This window comes from Pinus tabuliformis, chromosome X (assembly GCF_031772625.1).
Source record: "Pinus tabuliformis cultivar Carrire ecotype Pingquan chromosome X, CPIR1, whole genome shotgun sequence".
In the NCBI taxonomy this organism is placed as follows: Eukaryota; Viridiplantae; Streptophyta; class Pinopsida; order Pinales; family Pinaceae; genus Pinus; species Pinus tabuliformis.
Window position 1 is genome coordinate 421,241,790 of NC_142308.1, and position 17,001 is coordinate 421,258,790.

The window sequence follows — 17,001 nt, forward strand, 5'->3', positions numbered from 1 at the left end:
CCCTCTCCTTTGTACCAGTTGCTAACTGTACCAGCCATGCATTCTGAATTTTTTTGATTTTAATTTACATGTTTCCACAATTTGAGGGCTAATATAACTTAAATTAGCCCCAGGGTCTATTAAAAAAAACACAAATTTGTTTAGGATAGTACCTTCAATTGTAATAATTGTAGATTGATTCTCAACCTACCTATCCTCTAATGCTGCATTGATTTTTGGAATGTTCCTGGCCACATCATTTACAATAGTTGCTTCATGAACTGCTTGAATATTTTGAAATGATCTTGGATTATGCAGACAATCTCTTAACTAATGTGGCTCGCCACAACCCCTACACTTCAATGGTTCTCAATCATTACTTCATGTATTCTTTTTCTATTTAGATCCATGTATTTTGACCCAGTATGAGACTAAGCTGACTGGTATACACTTCCCTTATTAAACTTCTTCCTCTGATGATCCTTCCCAAATTTTTTCAGATAGGAAGGTTTCTGTCTTTTCATATTCATAACAACTTTGTTTTTATCCTTATTCTGCCAAGGTTTGGAACCTTCACTTCTATTTTTGAACTATTGGTAACATAGTCTAGCTTTCCTTACCGCTTCATCCATGGTCTTTGGATTTTCGAACTCAATCCTCTCCTTGTATGGTGTTGGTAAATAGTTCAAAAATCTATGAACTTTCGCCTTCTCCTCTCTAATATAGGGCACATACCATAGTAAGTTTGTAAATTTTGTTACAAACTCATCCATAGTAAGTTGTCCTAACCTTAATTCATGGAATTCCTTAGCACGGTCATCATAATAATGTTCACTCAAAAATATGGATTTAAATCACTTTTGAAATTCCTCCCAAGACACCATCTTTTCTTCCAACAAATATATACTTTTTGCCTCTTCCCACCATAGAGTGGCTTTTCCATGTAACTGGTAAATAGCTAGTCAGGCCTTCAAATTACTTTCATACTCATACACTTGAAAGTATTTGATCATGTTAAGAAGCCATGCTTCTACATCTTCCTCTCTTTCCCCATCAAAGATGGGAGGTTTAATTTTCTGTAACTCTCCTTGTAACTCCACTTTTTTCTTTTTCCTCTTTGATTTTGAATAAGTTTTATCTAATTCTTCAGCACTTTCAGACTTTTCTTATTTTGTATCTGATTCTTTCTGCTTCACCCCTTCTAGTTCTACACTTTTATGGCTAGATTTTTCTGTTAATCCCCTTATCATATGTTCTTGCTCCTTATTGGCTCTCGCCAACAATTCATTACTGGTTCTGAGCTGAGCTAGTTCTTGTTGAAGATTCCTGATCACCTCCATAATCTTAGAATTAGGTGTAGTGGATCCTTCCCCCAATTCAACATATAAGTATTCTTTGCTTGTTATGGTTTGAGGAGATTCATTTTCCATCCTATAACAACTTTCTGCAAGTATGTACCTTATGAAACAAGACAATTTTGTAATCAATAATTTTGTAAAAAAAAAAATAAAAAAAAAAATTAAAATTAAAAAATTAACTGTGATAGGCCATTGCAGGCCCAGTGTTAAACAACTTGGCTTCGATACCACTTGTCAAGTACCTCTGCTCTACTTGATTTTTTATTTTTTATTTTTTATTTTTTATTTTTTATTTTTTATTTTTTATTTTTTATTTTTTATTTTTTATTTTTTATTTTTTATTTTTTATTTTTATTTTTATTTTTTTACTGTAATTGCCATTTCTATTAAACACCATTTGATATTAGTCAAGTTATACTTGTAAAGTGATAATGAAGGGAGGTTCCTCATTCAAGCAATTTACTCATGTTATCTCATATGTTTTCCTTAGACAATATGTATACAATTTGGTTTCATTACTATCACTACTAAATATCTCACTTGCAATTATTTTCATTACCTTAGGGTTCATATCCCCCACCTCCCGGGAACTTGGTAAGTCTTAGTAATATATATATATATATATATATATATATATATACCCTACTCGTAATATATATACCGCTTCTATGATATAGGGTACACATGCTTAACCCAAGGCATTTTTTATTATGTGAATAAAATTATCATGTTTTGTCAATCAACACTATAGAAATTTAATGTTTTATTGCTACTATCCAACCATTCCATTGTTCTTAACATTTAACTTATGGTGCGCTACAACTTTTATATCTCTACTCGGTGTTTGAGGGGCAAGGTGGTACCCTTGGGCGCTACACGATGAATCCCGTCATGCCACACAATCACCACCACATGTCTTTCAAATGGGTCTAATTTTTGCTGTCAAATGATGGTTAGGTGGAGGGTCTAGATCCATCAAAGTGATCAAACTATTGTGAATTGTTTTACCAAACCTAACCCATGTACCATGTTTTATTTCCTCAACGCTCGCGCTCTGCTCCCCTGTTACTCGAACTCTGGTTTTTCGATGGAGAATTTCATCGTTGAGAGTCCTAAAAGGAGGACCATGTCATTGTCGAGAAGATGTGTCAATTTTTACTCATAGAAATGGCACACCTAGCATTGCAAAAAAAAAATTATGTTTTCTCGTTATCATTTATATCATGAAAATGCGCTATGGAGGGCATCTGGTGGTTTTCCATTGGTGTTGTGGTAGGTTTCTCCAATTCACAAACACCCCGAGCCTAGCCACTAGTAATATTTGGTTCTAGCTATAAATATAAATTATATAGTTTGTTTTTGTTTCATTCTGCTATATTCCTACACCCTTCATAAATGTTGGTTAAGATGCTAACCCTTGAGATCTTTGGGTCGTTTTTATTTTATGTAGGTTTCCTCACAAGTTTACTCCAGGTAAAACTCTCTGTCGCATTTGATAAGTTGCGTAATTCACCACTAGTGCAAGGTTATAAATAATGGATCTCGGCTTTTCTTCACTCTCCAAGCTTCCTTGTTTTAGATCTCAGTTCATCATGTACCCGCATCTTTCTAGGAACAAAGTCTTTGTTTTGGCACCTACTCTAAAACGTTGGTTCTCATGGTCTAGGGCTCCATACGTGCAATCTGCCTCTAAGACTTTCTATATCTTTTATGGTTGAAATTTCACTCTATAGGTAACTAGAGATCCTAAGCTCTTGATAGCCTAACATATGCAATTATATGAAGTGTTCAATGGTCTTCGGTTAGATGCTTGATTTTTCTTTTCCTGAGTCAAGTCTTGTGTGCATTTTAATTTCATGCCTCCTCTGTTAGGTATATATATCTTTTTCCGATAATTTATTTTGACCGTTATATTTCCTTACTATATTTGTACTAATGCATTGTTTTATTGATGTATATGTTTGGGGTTTTCTTTCCAGCTGCGAAGGAGGTTCTCCAGATTTTCTTTCGACAGGTAAATAGTTTCTACTTCACTGAGTTTTTAGTTTGTGACTGCTATTTTTTTTCTTTTGAATTAACTCCTTTTTTCTTACATTTTAGATGCTTTTCCATGTAGTGTGACAACTACAGGTATGGATACCAACATAATCCACTGACTCATCTACCCTAGCTATCATTAATAAAACTACCTGCCTGATACTCCTTGTTCTATTCTAGGTCATTACAGCTCCAGTTCTATTCGCTCTATCTGTCCTTGTGATGAGTTTTATGTCACCCTTCAGTGGAAAATGTCGAGTTATGTGTGAAATTGAGTGGGATGGTTATTGTAATTATAGCTCCTCTGTAATTTTTTCCATAGAGCACAAATACCCCTATACATCCTCTTATATTAACTGTTCATGACAGTAATTGTACTCCAAATTACTCTATGATTTGTATTCATTTTGTGATTGCTTATGGGTTCACCAGAATCCTATTGGTAATCTATATTATTGTTGGCATAATTTATTTTGTTTCTATCTATTTTGTTTCCTTTTGAAAAATGGGCATATTTTATTTATCAAGATCCCTGAAGGTCCTTTCAATGTACCATACATATATGCTTAGTATCTTAATAAAACATGTCTTGTTTTACTCTTCTACATTATACTCAACGTTGTGATTAAACAATACTGTTAATTTTTTTGTTTGCCTTTAATTATTGTTTGTATCTATATACTTATGAAGAAATGAAGGTTTATTGTTACTCCATATTGTGTTCTATTGTTTTTCTAAATGGTTGATGTTCATGGTTTCCAGAACATAATAGCCTTGTCGGTGCATTTATCTATATTACACCATTCTCAAAGTGATTTTCTACGTGCCATCCTTATTGTTCTTGTGCGTAGGGTGTGCATCCTCTGACCCTATATTATTTGCTAGGTACTTCACTTGTTCTTGACACATTTAAATAGTCATTGCATATATGTTGTGGCCAGCAACAACCCCCCTTCTTATTTAGTGTTATTACTAATACTAAATAAGTGGGGACCCTTAGTCAAAAAATTTAAAAATCAATTAGTGCTTGAATTTCCTTTTTCAATAAAACTTACCTTCATAAACTTAGGAGAATACCTTTGAAAAATATAAAAAAGCTTAAGTTTTATGATAAGGTAGAATAAAATCACTCCTTAAGAAATATCGCATCGCAAAAAGGATAATGGATACCTCCTTACAAACACAATTCTAAGGTTGTGAGATCATGATGCGAAACTTCATCGCATCGCATGCATCAAATATCACTTACGCTGAAAAACCTCAAACTGCCAATATGCAATGGCGCATATCGCAAATCGCATTTCACGGAAAACACATTAACGGATGATTGTCATATGCTACGCTCCAGCGATGTTGCGATATTGCGATAGAGTGATATTTGTTATCAAGAAATCTAGTGTCTATGCAGAGCTGCTAGTCCCACTAAGACGGGTAGCTATCTTAGAAACAAACATATTAAAGTTACTTTCGTTTTCCTTTATGAGAAGTAGATAGGAGAGGATCAAAGAATACCAACCTCGATCTTTCGCTCGGTTCTTTGTTTGTTCCTTCTCCTCACCAACAAGTCTTTGTCGCTTCTCCCTTGACCACTTCGCTTCAAAGAGTACGTATAAAGTCAAAGCAGCATAATACCTTCAAAGTGCAGAGATCTACAATCATAAACAATATAGGACTAGATATATATTGACCACACAAATGCATATACTATCAGACATACAAGAATATGGAGGAAAACTTGAATAGCTTTATTGATGTAAAGATTAGAAGAGAGGATTACAACCCATTGATCTGACCTAGTGTCATCCTCCCAGCATGAAAGCCCTTCTTCACCTCATGAAAAGCTTAGATCACCCAACACTATGATATTCCGCTAGGAAACCAACAACACTTCCTTACAAGATACAAAATTCCAGCCTCTGGATCTCTGGGATGAGGGATCCATATATAAATGATTGCAGGGAGGTGAGTCAGCTTCTGGGATTTTGATTAGTGTCTTCTCTCTGATAGTTCTTGATTCCACTTGGAGATTGATGATCTCTTACTCATCCCTGGGCGAATTCAGAGAGGAAAGTGTCACAGGAGAAGTTTCTAGAAGATTCCATGATCATCCACCTCGCAAACTGTCTCTTCCATTTGTCCATTCTCGCCCATCGCACCCTACAGAAGGGCTTTCCAGTATGCATCGCACCTTTTACACTGGGCAGGTGAGATGCATCGCACCCTTAGCACTGAGCAACCTGTATGGTCCAATTTTGACCAGTTCTGAGCAGTTTTCTGTGGAGAACTTCTGGGAGATGATGTAATCAGCTGACCTTGTTCCTTTAGGGCATGAAACAACACTTTTAGGGACTCAGAAGCCCTTGGTTTATGGACATATATGATTGGGGTTGCAGTGCCCAAAAATGTCTATAACAATATTGCCATGTTGCGATGTTGCGATCCGCGATATTGTGAAGCAAATCGCAAAATCGCTTCATCGCAAATCTTTCGGGCTCGTTGTTCAAAAAATCATTTTCCATAAACTGAGACCTGGTTATGTGCTTTAATGCTAATTAATGAGTTAGTTTCCAATCATTAATGAAATAGGGTTTCGTGCTTATCGAAGAGCCATTTCACGTAAGGTGGTATATTTTATATGTCTTCGGCATTTAAAGCTTTCCTGTCACCTTTCCTTATCATGATTCTCACCTCATTTGTAAACTGCAGGAACAAAGAACAGAGAATTATACAAAGCAGTATTCAGGATACTATGGGAAAGAAAGGCAAAGCTCTAAGTTTTGAAGATCAAGAAATGACGCCCTTGTATATAGACACCGCCTGTAACAAAGACGCTGCTATTACTACTTGGGAAGGCATGTATAGTCTACTTGAGGAAGAGAATCCCAAAATAATATAGGTTACAGCTACTGCAGGCTCACACGGGTCTTCTGAGGCATCTATTACAGAGCTAGCTTGCTCATTCTTACACCAAATAGCGGCGAGGCCCAAAGTTCTTCCATACATGGACATGGTTAAATGGGTACTGGACAACGCTGACATCACAAACAGACAATTTAAGATTCAGTGTCAGCAACTTACGAAATCATTATTTAAGCTTTATATCCGCTAACAAAAAGCGCGCAAGAGGCAAAAAATCACACTAGGGAAGCCCGAATCAAGAAATAGAGGAGGGGAAAAGAGCAGGCACACCAATAATCAACGACAATCACAAAGAAATGCTCTTTAACAAATAGGATGCACAAATCAGGAAAGCAGAGCAAGCAGTAGAAGAAGCAACCACAACAGCAAACAGTGTTATTGACTGCATAAATGAAAATTTGCACAAGGAAAATCTGATCTCAGAAACCACTCTAGGGTATCTACCAAAAACTCAACAACTGCAGATAGGCTGGAGACAGAAGGCTCAAGAATAGGCAGAATCAATCAAAAGATTGACTAAGTTGAATTGGGATTCTTACTGGGAATATTTGGTATAACCACACAGCCAGTGCATGACTCTCAAATGTATCATCAATTCTGCCGAGAAGATGGCGCCAACTCTTGCCGATGCTGTTTTCGCAGGACAGTTAAATTTGGAAGTCAGCCAGCTGACTCTTCTCAAACAAATGTTGAACGCTTGCGATTTCAAGGAATAGATACAAAAATAGTTAGTTGTTAGTTTAATTTTAGATTCAATGTTAGTATTAATTTTTCTTTATTTTTGCCTGAAATGAGTACAGTCATTTAAACCGTATCCTACATTTTTGTAATAGGTTATTTTTAGATTTAGTTAGTAGTATTTAAACCCTTCTCATGCATTTAGAGAAGGGTCCTGAAATTTGTCAAAAACTTGTCCTCGGAACATGCACTTTTGCACCCTCCGAGGAGGTTTTGATGAATGAATGGAACAGGATTTATTGATATCTGCATTTAATATCTACTACTGATGTTGCACTTCTGTACTCTTAGTGGATGTTGGATTAAGAAGAGATAAATCATTATCGCTTGAAGCTCATGAGTAGAACTAGTTATAAATGGTACTTCTATCTCTTAACTATTTCTGCCTTTGTGTTAAAGTGGTATTTATGTTCAGTTGTTTATATATTGATGCGTGAATGCTTGAGTTATCATTTGGCACTTCTGTACAGTGATAGCTATTTATTTATGCTTAATGTATGAGTAGCTTATTATGCAATATGTTTTTCACAACTATTTCGTCTAACTTTTTATACGAAGTGGTTTATCTCTATTGAATTCTTTTCTCATAATAGTTGAATGATCTTTATTACCAATTTTTATTTGAAATCATTTTAGATCGCATAACAGAAAGATTACACCCCGGGTTAGTGTAGAATTAGATATTTCTGTTTATTAGAATACAATTGCATGTTATTAGATTAGAGTTAAAGTAAAAGCATTTCACTTAGGAACTTTTAGAAAGGAAATATCAAATCTCAACACACACACACACATAAATTGGGAAACTGGTCCCATATTCCCAGTCGGACCCACTATACCAAATAGAAAAGGAGCTTCTAACCAATGTCCGGACCGAGTGGGTATCCCCCTTGTTGAAAACCTGATTTTCGGGGCTTCAACATATTTGGCGCTAGAAGGAGGGCCCGAACTGTGAATGGCAAGTAAGTCTAAATCTAAATACCATTCTGAGAGTAAATCACCCTCACCATCTCCCCCGACTTCTCCATCTCACTTAGAATCTTTAAATCTAGAGCCAGAAGTCGAAAGAACAACAACCGCTACTACAAACCCTGACATTTCAAAACAATCTACTATTGAACTTCCTGAAGTTGAATCTTTGATCCATAAACTTCAGTGATTTTCTATATCACCTTAGATATCTGATAAATCTCAAGGCAACGTGACTTCGCAATATAACCCTGCTCATCCTCTTACCAGATTAAAGAGCGAAAAGTTTGGTGTTCAGCCAACCGAGTTACCTCTGCCTACAAGAAAGAGAGCAAGGAAATCACCTAAAGGGTCCGATAGCGAGACTCCTTCATCATCATCATCCATCTCAACCTCTCCACCATGAAGTCAACCACCCACTCCTCCACTTCAGATTATTGTCCACCAGTGCACAGGAACTTCCACACCTTTTTCTCAATCATCTGGAGTCGTAATATCCTCATCTTCTCAATCACAGGGATCACCTTCTGCACTTTCCTCTATTAGTAGTTCAGCGATGGCCCAATCTCCATGGAATAACCCAAGGGTAGTCTTAATGCCTTCACCCTTGAGTCAGTTACTGGCCCATCCCGAAAAATGGTTGCCTAAGTTTAATCCAGAAGCAAGCATGCTAGCAGAAGAACATATAAATAACTTTTATGTTATCCATAAATCTCAATGGAGTTACCAACGAAGATGTTGTCGTCTGACTTTTCCCTTATACTCTGCAAGGAGCAGCTGGATCATGGTATTTCTCATTACCGTTTGGATCTATCACTAGTTGGGATATCTTCCAAGAACAATTCCTGACTAAGTTCGGTGATGACAAGTCTACGGCGACACTGATCAACAACCTGTCTAACCTTAGGGCTGAGTCAAAGGAACCTATCAAAGATTTTAATTCATGTTTCAATAAACTGTTAAATAAAATTCCTATTGCTTCCAAGCCTAGTGAAGAAGTGTGAAGTGAGTGGTACATCTCTTCTTTACCATCAAACATAACAATCTTCGTTGATAGGGCTAACAAAATAACTTTAGCTGACAATATGAAAGAAGCAATAGCGGTAGAGAAACGTATCATAGCTCTAGAAAAGAAAAATGCGATAGAAGAATGAAAATCCAAGAAGGTTACTTTCAAGGAAGACCCCAAGAAAAAAAATCAAAAGATCCATTCGATTTAGAAGGATTACAAATAGTTTTGAAAACCATGTCTAACGAAATGGTTGACATTAAGAAACAAGTGGCAGAAACTTCTTCTAAAAAGCTGTACAAGCCTTATCGAAGAAACCCTTCAACAGATTCAAAGCCACCAAATGTTATCACAAGTGCTGAATCAGAAGAAGAAGAAGAGGAAATTGCTACTGAAGACTTCATCCTCCCAGATGAAGAGGATCAAGAGGCATCCCCGGTTAGTACTCGAAGTAGAAATCAACTTGATCCTCCTCAACCTACTCCTAAGCCAAAGAGCGCAAGCTCAATGACTAAGGATAAAGTCGCAACTAAGAAAACGACACCTAAAGCGACTCAAACCAGCCCAGTCCAAACAGATTCATCAACTCCATCAAAAATGTTGATCGTTTCGGATGAAATGGAGTATAATATCATAGAAGACATGAAAAAGACTAGGGCTAACATCACCTTTTACGAATTGAGCAAGTTAAAACACCAGCAAAAGGTACTTTTGAAAGAATTACATGCTATACCAGTTGCACCTTTGCCCGTCGCTGTAATCTCTCAAGCTTCCCATGAAATGGGAAGACCTCCAACTAACGTGATTAATAAAGTTGATCCAAACGACATCACTTTAATTGGAGGAAGGTATAGATCTCATACTCCCCCATTTCTTCTTATGAAGTTTTCAATAAAAATTTTCATAATTGCTTAGTGGATTCTGGAGCTTCATCTAATATTCTACCAAAATCAATATGTGCAAAGTTGAACGTTCAACCACAAAAATCTAGTGTGCGCATAGTTTACCTAGATCAATCGCAAGTTGAAGTGATCGGAAAATTAAATCAGGTTACCATAAGGTTGTCATCCAATCCAAAGGTATGTCAAGTTATCGACATTTTAGTTGCTAATATTCTGGAATTTTATGGCTTAATTCTTAACAGAGATTGGTCAGAAAAATTTCATGGATACTTTGCAACTGACTGGTCACACGTGTGGCTCCCTTACAACGGTAAACCAAATCAGATAAAAATTGAGCGAGAAAGACATCAGAAATTCATAGTAACGAAACTGGAAGGAGAGAATGAACCAGTAGCATACAACAATAACATCATTGGCAACTACTCAGTAGATTCTTTCTTAGGTTTTAATGCTCATACTTCACCTTACTTAGAATGTTCTGTTTTATCCCAAGTAGAAAATTTCTCTCAAACAGATAGTTCTAAATGTATAAATTTAATAGACATTCCTGTAAATAAATCTTTATTTTGGAAGTTATTTTTTGACGATTCTAAGTCTAACGAAGGAGCAAGAGCAGGATGTGTGTTAATCAGTCCAGAGGGAAACAAAACTATGCTAACTTGTAGACTCAAATTCAATTGCACCAATAATACCGCAGAATACGAGGCTTTAGTCCAAGGATTATACAAAGCAATCGGATTAGACATCAAATATCTTCAAGTTTTCGGAGATTCTAAAATTGTAATCAGACAGGTACGCAATACTATACATTGTTTATCAGGTCATTTAAAGCATTACCAATCTTTAGTTCAAGATCTAACTGAACACTTTATAGCATTCAATATTTCATCAATTCCCAGACTCCAGAATGCTAGTGCAGACCTCCTAGCTAATGTAGCTTCCAAGCTCATTCCTTCAGAAGACTATAGCCCTGATCGATTTTCAATTGAATTAATCTTTAGACCCTCAATTCTTGATAACATTACCAATTGGAGGATTTTTAACGACGATCCTGATATTGTGAGCTTTCTCACATCTGAAGGATCTTACACCAATAAAATAATTGATGAGGACCAACATGACAGACAATTGCAACAAGATAGCACTAATAATGCTATGCCAAAATCAGTAGTCAAGTTAGAAGACCTTTATGATTTGAAAGATCGATTCAAAAGATCTACCAATTCAAAACTGCAAAGTTCAACTTTGAACTATGAATTAGTAAATCTAGGAACTGATGCCAAACCACAGAATATCAACCTAGGCCTTGGCCTAGCTCCTGAAGAAAAATTAGCGTATATTCATCTCTTGAGACAATACAAAAGTGTCTTTGCTTGGAACTATGATGAACTCAAAACTTATGACATTTCTATCATCCAACATACTATCCCAATGCTAAACTATGAAAAACCTATCCAGAAAAAGCTAAGAAAGATCCATCCCAATCTAGAAAACCAGATCAAATCTGAACTCAATAAGTTATTGAAAGCCAAAATCATTTTTCCCGTTCGACATTCCAAATGGGTTTCCAATATGGTTCCTGTTAGAAAGAAAAAACGGAGACATTAGAATTTGCATGGACTTTCGAAACCTTAACAAAGCCTGTAAAAAGGATAAATTTCCTTTACCTCCCATGGAGCAAATACTACAGGCAGTCACAGGATCAAAATTAATGTCCTTCTTGGATGGATTCTCAGGATACAACCAAGTGTTGGTTCATCCCGATGATCAATTAAAAACTACATTCAGAACCAAATGGGGCACTTACGCATATCAAAATATGCCCTTTGGTCTGATCAACGCTGGTGCCACATTTCAGCGAGCCATGGACATCGCATTCAAGGGATTAGTTAAAAAATCAGTGGTAATCTACTTGGATGATATAACTATATATTCCAAGAAATGAGGCAATCATCTTAGAGATTTAAAAAAAATATTCCAAGGTTGTCAAAGGTATGGAATTTCACTTAACCCGAAAAAATCCTTTTTCACATTAAGTGAAGGAAAACTTCTTGGATTCATAGTGTCAAAATCTGGAATTCATATTGATCCTGACAGAATCAAGGAGATTTCCGAAATTCCCCTACCTCACAACAAGAAAGCTATGCAATCTTTCCTTGGCCAGATTAATTTTGTAAAGAGATTTGTTCCAGATTTTTCAAGAATCGTGTCTCCTTTACAAGCAATGATTAAAAAGAACTCAAACTTCAAATGGGGCCAAGACGAATATGAGGCATTCAATCTAATCAAACAAGCAATTGTTAACGCTCCATCTTTAGCAACTCCAAATTTTTCCGATCCTTTTATTTTATATACATTTGCCTCTAATAGATCATATGTTGCGATACTCACTCAAGCAAATCAAGACAAGGCAGAAGCTCCAATTGCTTTTTTTAGTTCAAATTTACAGGGTGCCGAGTTAAATTATTCAGATGTAGAGAAACAAGCTTATGCTGTTTTCAAAGCAATTAAATATTTCAGACCCTTTCTACTTAAAACCCATACAAAAATCATAGTACCATTTACAGCGGTAAGAAATCCCTTAATACAGAAAGATGTGGGTGAGAAAAGAGCCAATTGGGTTACTGCCTTACAGGAATATGACATAGAAATAAAACCAGCAAGTATTGTAAAAGGTCAAGGCTTTTGCAAAATGTTGGCTAGAGCATCGCTTATTTCTGAAATACCATCTACAGAAATACAAATGTATGAGTTAAGCCTAAATGATGTTGAATCATTATACGCTTATTTCTGAAATACCATCTACAGAAATACAAATATATGAGTTAAGCCTAAATGATGTTGAATCATTATATGCTGATATCATATTTTATCGAGGCGCTCCTCCTCCTCTGGATCTTCGAGTTCCTCCGTCTGGATATTTGTGGTGGAAATGGTGCTATTGGGCTCTGCATCAATAATTTGCTTCCCTTTTTCATTCCCCTTGTCGGGTTTTGACTCGTAGTCGGAACATGCATCTGATTTAGAAGCCTTAAGCTCAGCCATCAGTGGTTGCTTGGCCCGACACTCACTTGTGTTGTGAGTGGAGCTCTTATGGAACTCACACCACTTTCCCGTGTCCTTCTTCAGCTTTGCGGTGTTTTTCTTTGCTTGCAGCTTAGGCGGGTTGTCTTGGGCCGCCCCACTTTGGCTTTGTCCTTTGTTCTGCAATTTGGGGGAATCTTTCCCTTTCTTCCAATTCGCAGATCCAAAGTCTCACTTTTTTTGTTTAAGCTTCTGCTCGATCTTGACATCGTATTGGTACACCGTGTCGAGCGAGGAGATGTCTGAAACTCCATCTCATCTTGGATATACCTATGTAGGCAGCTGCAGTACTTGAGTACCAAATGTTTCTCAGAATCCTTGATACCCAACTTCGTGTGAAGGGTATGAAAAACATTGGTAAACTTTGGCACGTCTTGGTCCCTTCCTTGCCACAACGTGGTCCACTTTATGTATTTATCCTCATAGCTCCCGACAGGATAGTACTTCTCCTTGATGGTGTCCCGAAACGAATTCCAAGTGGGTGCGGCTGAAAACAGTGAGGGCATACTTTCATCCTTTTACTCACAGTAGGTTTCCCACCAGTCCTTGACGTGGGGGGTGGCTTTGAGAAGAGAAAAAGTAATCTTTTCCTGACTGGAAAAATCATGAACAGAAAAATATCCTTCTAGAAGATTTAACCATTTATCTACTGTGTTTGCATCTATTTGGCCCTCAAATATGGGAATGTCAAAGTTTACTTGTACCTTAAAAGGAGTGGTGCCTCCAGAGTGGCTATTGGATATGGATGCGCCGCGGGCAACTGTTGAAGGATCTGGGCAAAGTTATCCATCATCACATTCCTTTGTTTCTCGAGGGCCTCCTAGAGCAATATTTTAGTAGGATCTCATGCTCCCTCGTCTTTCTTTTCTTCCCTCATGGGCGGTCATTGAGGTTTGTAATACTGATCTTGCAAAGGTTCAACTAGATCGAGCCCTAACTCCTTCTACCTCGACCTCTTTGGAGACATGCAAAGAAGGATCGAGAAAGAGCAGACCTCTCTAATACCACTGATTCGAATTTAAACAAGAACGCAACAAATTACAAATATAACCATAAACACAGAGATACAGTAGAAATAAAACTTCATTTCATGATTATCAAAGAACTGAAATATGCTTACATACAAAAAGGAAATAAACTAGCTCAAGCGATGGTAGCTTATCACTAAGAAGAGATGTGGTGGCTACATGTCTCTGAACTATGTTACAATGAGGCTTGAGGGCCTATCTATTATTGAGAAGCAATGGAAAACCCCAAACATCCAAAAACCTAACCCTAGGAGATGAAACGCCAAACTATGGGCCTCGTTGGGGTAAATTGGTACATTAACTTCCCTGGGTCGTAACTTTGGCATACGATCTCCATTTGACGCATATGATACCTCATTAGAAAGATCGATCCAATGACTACAACTACTATGTAATGCCCCACTTAAATCTTATCCTACAAATTTTGTTAATGTTTACATTATCTAAAAATATTGAGAAATATTGGTCTAATATAAAATTCATGATTTCCATTATTCAAATTCCCCACTTACCTTCTCAAATTGAATATTAGGTAGGATATGGCCTCCTTCCATTATTTCAAAATATATGTATTCATTTCACATTACCCAATGTACCCTCACGTTTACTAAGGAGAAGACATGGTCCTCTCCATGTAATTACATCTCACATTCCCCAATATACCCTCACATTTACTTGGGAGAAGACATAGTCCTCTCCATCTTATTATCAATATATATATATTCATTTCACATTCCCCAATGTACCCTCACATTTAATAAGGAGAAGACATGGTCATCTCCATGTAATTACATTTCACATTCCCCAATGTACCCTCACATTTACTTGGGAGAAGACATAGTCCTCTCCATTTAATTATCAATATATATATATATATATATATATATATATATATATATCACCTCACATTCCCAAATGTACTTTTCAGATTTACTTGGGAGAAGACATGATCCTTTCCCATTAAATTCTCAATTTCATATTCATGTCACATTTCCAAATGTACCCCTAGCTTACTTGGGAGAAGAGAAGTCAATTGTAAGGATGGATGAGAAGTTAATGGCATTAATGAGAGGTGGTTGAGATGGAGAAGGGAAGGAGGGTATAAAAAGGGAAGGGGGAAGGAGAAAAGGGAGGGATTCTTGCTTAGGATTGTGGGGGTTGGTTGTGATTGTTTGGCCTTGTCATGATTTTGGGAGACCTTGGAAACCTGTGGAGGTTTCTTGGGTTTGAGAGGAGGAAAGTATCATTATCTAGTTTTGCACATTCTTCTTGAGGACACACTATATCTGGTTGGACTTGGGCACGGAGGGCTAGGGAACCTGTGGAGGTTTCCTGGGCTAGGAATTTATTTCCTAGTTGGCTGGGAGGTAAATCTGGTTGGGTCGGTGAGAAGGAGCGTTCAACAGGAGCTATAAGACAAAGGTATCATCATCAACCGCCGGAACAGGTATTTTCCATGGACCACTCTTGTTAAGTTGATATCAATGGAATGCTCACCTTAATTTATGTTGCTTATGATAAAGTGATAAGATGTTAAATGTTTAAATCTATGTAAGAAGGTCAGCAAGTTTTTTATTTTTTTTTACTTCTAAAACAGTAGGAAAATAGATCTGTTAGTGTATAATAGATTGAGGCTCTAATAATAGGAATCAGGTCCCTACACATGGTATCAGAGCTTTGGTTCAAAATCTAGACCCAAGCCCACTAAACCCACAATTTATACTTCCCACTAATGACAACCTTGCATATAGATTTGAGCCCATGCTTACACACTCCACATATTTTATCCATCAGCACTACATAATTTTATATGGAAAGTACACTCTCACTAGTCCAAGAATAGGTAAGTACATGCCAAAAAACTTGAAAATGCCTAGCACACTCTATGTAATTTGTAACTACATAAATAAACTGAGCCTTAACCAACTCAGTCAAACCACCTTCTTAGCAGACGTTCTCGGCGGCAATGCATTGTAGGTCATCAATTCTTGCGAGGGCCAAGCATTGGGCACCATCAGCGCCCCTTCCTCACCATTGCCCTGCTTCCAAGACTTCCTCTGGTTATTCTCGTCCTCATCCCCAACTCCTTAAGGCCTTCCCATTCTCTTCTTGGCCACTGTTATAGCAACAATAGGACCAAAGGCTGAAACATGAGAAGCCAAAGCAGCAACACGAAGATTTGCATGAGTCTCCACAATACTCCTGACTGGCAGCAGAAAATAAAACTTTTTGTCCCCGACCTACAACATATCCTGTGAATCGAGCTTAATTGGAGGGTTTCCAGGAAGATATAGCACTCCTTACACCTAACACCCATTTTTCCCCAAAACTTCCAACGCAAACCTTTTTCTGTTGAAATCATAGTAAATCCTCGTGTGTAAATGGGAAATGTTCATACCGCCGTCGAGGGAGAACAAATTTATGTCAACATATGAACTCTTGCCTTTCCTACTGAGATTTATCGAGTAGCTCTACATGTAGAACTCGAAATCTTCCCCCTTCAGCTTAGCAAAGCCGGCATCAAGCTGTTCCATGACGCAATCTTTCTTTTTCCTCTGTCAACAATCTAGAACTTGGGATCAAAATGTCGAAAAAAAAACCCTGCAAATCTTCCTTCAATATGGAGAGATTCGCAATCTGTAGATGCAGTCACACTTTTGAACGATGGTGCAGAATGTATTTAACATAATAATGCCATGATTTGTGACCAGGTCACCATTAGGGTGGTAATCCGAGAATGGGCGAGGCAGAGAAAATGTGCATGTTCCCACTAGAAGAGGTAGCGCAAAACCCTCTGCCTGGTTGTGTAATACCAGCGTGCGTGTCATTCTCACTGGACGACAGTCTCATCTCGTATCTACTAAGCCCTGATTCCAGTCTCTACAGAAAGTTGTATGCATTCCAGCCATCCACTAGAAGGCATGAACTCCTCGTCAACCCCCTGCAGGAGGTGGAGTGGAAGAGTCCAATTTATCATC

At 37.4% G+C, this 17,001-nt stretch overlaps 1 pseudogene; it reads right to left on the reverse strand.

Moving 5' to 3' along the window:
* Nucleotides 1-15,954: 15,954 nt before the first annotated feature.
* Nucleotides 15,955-16,557, reverse strand: LOC149140368 (transcriptional activator FHA1 pseudogene; annotated as a pseudogene).
* Nucleotides 16,558-17,001: the final 444 nt, after the last annotated feature.